Raw genomic sequence first — 4,281 nt, 5'->3', positions numbered from 1 at the left:
TGCGTGTGGCGAGGCCCACCCGCCCTAAAAAAAAAAAAAAAAAAAACCTCTCCAAAAAAAAAAAAAATTCTGTGTAAGAGTTGGCTGGGAATGAACCTTTCCTTTATAGTAAATGTTTACACAGCTCGCCTTAGACTAACAACCTAGCACGTAGAAATTACTCTCATTGTGTAGATTAAGACATTTTTGTTTGTTTGCATACATACGTGCCCAAAGTGAATTTCCAAGCTGCTGCTGGGTTTGGGACTCAAACTGCTGTCAACCATGTGGGAATCTAGTACCTTAACCTCTGTGCTACCTGCTGGCCTCAGAAATGGCTTTTTATTCTTAAATTATTTTTCACCAAAAAACTTTGATTTTATTTAATACAAGACCTTGTATGTAGATAAGAATATACTGACATGGGGCCAGTGGGTAGTGTGGTGGTTAAGGCACTGGACTCCCTCACAGCCAGTCGTGGTTTGAGTCCCAGACCTGGTGGTTTGCTTTCTCACTTTCTCTCTATCTCTGGTAAATTAAAATAATAATAATGACCATAAATAAAAGTTAAATAAATCTGAATTTAAAAAGGCCATTTATCATTAATTAACAGTTATTAAATTAAATTGAATGAAAACAAATGAATCCCACCTCACTCAATTTTTTAGGAACCAATTGCCTTTTGTTGCAGTGTTTTAACTGAGAAAAAGCATAACTGAATGACTATAGTCCCTGGTTCTTTTCACACATACAGAAATTAAAAAAAAATTATCAAGATACAAGAATATCAATGTTTTATATACATTTTAATTATAGATTTATTTAGGTGTTATAAATGAGATGTGTTCTGTTTTTGAGAGCTTTTTTTTTTCGCTATAGGATGTGTGTGCTCGCCAGAAGGAGAGAGACAGAGACAGAAGGCGAGAAGTCACTCCCCCAGGAGGGATGGCCAGGCCGCAATCCCTTCTCCTCCATCCTCCTCTCGGGATCTTGGGCACACATGCACACGTGCCTGGCATGAGTTTAAGCCACAGGGTCTGGGACTTGAACTGCAGTCAACTACATGAGAGTTCAGCGACGTAACCATTACGCCATCTGTTGGTCCCTATAAATGAATATTTAATGTGCTGAATTCTAGTTATAAATCACACCTGTATAGATGATATTATTATTTTTTTCAGTTAATGAAGATGTCCTAAGTATCCCTAAACATGGATGTAAACTCACCTGCCTTCTGAGCTTTAGGGAATTTCACACACACACAGTTGTGAAACTGGTAATATTCCCAGAAGACCTTTTTTTTTTTTTTAAGAATTATTTTATTTAACTTTATTTATTTATTTATTTATTTATTTTAATTTGACCAGAGAAGGGGGGAAAGAGAGAGAGAGAGAGAAAGAGAGAGAGAAAGTAAGCTGCCAGGTCCAGGACTGGACTCCCATGCTCCACCATGTGGGAGTCCAGCGCCCTTAACTACCATGCCACCTGCCAGCCCTGAAGACCCTTTTTTAAATATGTATTTTGCATTTCATATTGCCCACTATTCTCCTTTTAATTATACTTTTCCAAGCTACTACTACTATTATTATTACTTCTTACCAGCCCGTCACTTTTTTAATTGTACTTTTTAAATTTACATTTAATCACTGTACATCTTTATAGCACACAACATGGTTTTTCTCAGCAAGAATACAGTGCATATTAATCAAGTCATAGATATTACCATGTATATTATCATCAACAGATAATTTGCCAGTTTTGTTTCTGTTAAGTTTTTTCCCCTGAACTCTTTCCTCCCACCCCCTACTACCCACCCCTCCTATACTGTCTCTGATATTTTCAATTGTCCTCCCTACTATTAGACTCTCCAGCCTTTCAGTTTTTGCCATAGAGCACAGACATTCATATTAAGTAGGGACATACTATGCCTGTCTTTCATAGTCTGGCTTGCTTCACTTAGCATTAAATCTTTCATATTTGTCCACTTCATATGAAATGTCAAGGTCTCACTGTTCTTTATGGCTGAATAGTATTCCATAGTGTATATATGCCACAACTTTTCAATCCATCATTTGTTCTTGGACATTTGGACATTGCTAATGCATGTCTTAGTAATTGTGAATAATGCTGCAATAAACATGAATGTGCAAGTGTTTTTTGGACTGTTTTACTATCCTTTGGGTAGATACCCAAGAGTAGACTTACTGGATAGTATGACAACTTTATTTGTAGATTTTTAAAAATTATTTTAATTTAATTAATTAATTTTAATTTGACCAGAGAGAGACAGAGTAGGGTAGGGGAAGTGAGAAAGCAAGCTGTCAGGCTCAGGACTCGAACCGTGGTCAGCTCTGTGGGAGTCCAGTGCCCTAAGCCACCATACCACCTATTGGCCTCATAGTTGTAGATTTTTCTTTTTTTAGAAGTTTTTGCTATAGGGCGTGTGAGCTCTCCAGAAAGACAGAGAGAGACAGAGAGACAGAATGCGAGAACTCACCCCTCCGGGCGGATGGCCATGCCTCAATCCTTTCTCCTCCATTCTCCTCTCCAGAGTCCAGCAACATAGCCATTATGTCAACTGCTGGTCCCTATTTTAATGTTTCGATCACATTTTCCCATTCCTTCCTTGCTGGCATTATTTCAGTTGAGAAGTCTGATGTTAGCTTAATGGGATAGCCTTTATAAGTAACTTGATGTTTCTCCCTTGACATTTTTAGAATATTGTCTTTATCTTTAATGTTTACCAATCTAGTTATGATGTGCTGGTTCCAAATCACATATATCTTTACAATGTATAAAATTTGTTTTTCCAGCATGATTACCTTGCATCAGTCAAGACAAAGACATTACTATACACATCAGCAGCAGCAAAAGCTTTTCATTTTTTGGCCAATTATGCGTATTTTTTTTTCTTTTTCTTTCCCGTTCCCTTCCTCTCTCCCACCATTACCCACCCCCATATTACCCCTATCCTTACTATCTCTGGTATTTACCACTGCCCTTCCTGTTACTATACCTTCCAAACTCTCAATTTCTGTCATAGATTGCAGTATATTGAGTGGGGACATACAATCTGTCTTTCATAGTTTGACTTGTTTTGCCTATCAAGTCTTTCATATTTGTGCACTTTGTATCAAATGTCAGGGTTTCTTTTTTTTTTTTTAATATGGCTGAGTAGCATTCCAAAGAGTACATATGCCACATTTCTCAATCTAATCATCTATTTTTGGACATTTGGGTTGATTCCATGTCCTAGTGATTATAAATAATGCTGCAATAAACGTGGATATGCAAGTGTGTTTCTGACTGAGGATTTTTCTATCCTTTCGATAAATACCTAAAAGTGGAGTTAATGGGTTGTACAGTAGTTCTATTTGTAGCTTTCTGAGGAATCTCCATATGGTTCTCCAAAGTGGTTGTACTAATTTGCATTTCTATCAACAGTGTAGGAGAGTTTGTTTTTCACCAGAGCCTCACCAGCACTTCTCATTATTTATCTTTTTAATTTTAGCCATTCTGACTGTGGTTAAGTGGTATCTCATTGTGATTTTTTAAAATTTAAATTTATTTATTTACATTCACTCACTATACATCATTACAGCTGACAAAATGAGATTTCCCATCCAGAATACACCATATTTTGGCTCAGTCAAGCACATCAACATACGTGTTATCGTCAACAAATACTTCTCCATTTCTTGTTTCCTGTATGTTTTGCTTTTGCCATCCCTACCTCTCACCCTCTGCTGTGTCCTACCCTCCTCCCACACTGTCTCTGGTATCCATGGTTGCTTTCTTTGCATTTCCCTCCCATTTTATTGATTTGCTAATGAGCTTAATTAATCTAAATATTTCCAGTAGCAAGCGCAGCTGATATATACATATCCATGAACACAAGGCTGACTTTAGACATAAACCTCAGTGTGTAGAATGAACATACTATAAAGTAGTATCTAGCTGGGGGTATATAGCTTACTGCAGTCATCAAATATGCATTTTTTAATTTCAAGAAAAACAATTTTTGTGTTTTTTTTTCCACCTGAAACTTTTTTTAAAGTAATTAATTTACATTCATCCCATAATCATCGTCACAGCATACTAAATGTGGTTTCCCATCCAGAGTATACTGCATAGTGACTTAATCATGTATGTTATCATCAAAAATTTTCCAATTCTAGTTTCATAGTTTTTTTACACCTATTTTTTCTAGTTCTTTTACCCCTGTTTCTTACACTCTGTTCTTTCCCACCCTCTTTTCACACTATCTGTTGTCTACACTTGTCTTCCATTCCTTTCTCCCCC

At 36.7% G+C, this 4,281-nt stretch overlaps 1 protein-coding gene across 1 annotated transcript in view; it reads left to right on the top strand.

Moving 5' to 3' along the window:
* Positions 1–4,281, top strand: part of LOC102490003 (MHC class I polypeptide-related sequence A) — a 26,954-nt gene that overhangs the window by 915 nt on the left and 21,758 nt on the right. The gene's annotated exons all lie outside the window — the stretch shown is intronic.

This window comes from Tupaia chinensis, unplaced genomic scaffold, assembly GCF_000334495.1.
Source record: "Tupaia chinensis unplaced genomic scaffold, TupChi_1.0 Scaffold000176_1, whole genome shotgun sequence".
Lineage (NCBI taxonomy): Eukaryota > Metazoa > Chordata > Mammalia > Scandentia > Tupaiidae > Tupaia > Tupaia belangeri.
The sequence above is the reverse complement of the archived record's forward strand: the minus strand, read 5'-3'. Positions and strand labels throughout refer to the sequence as shown.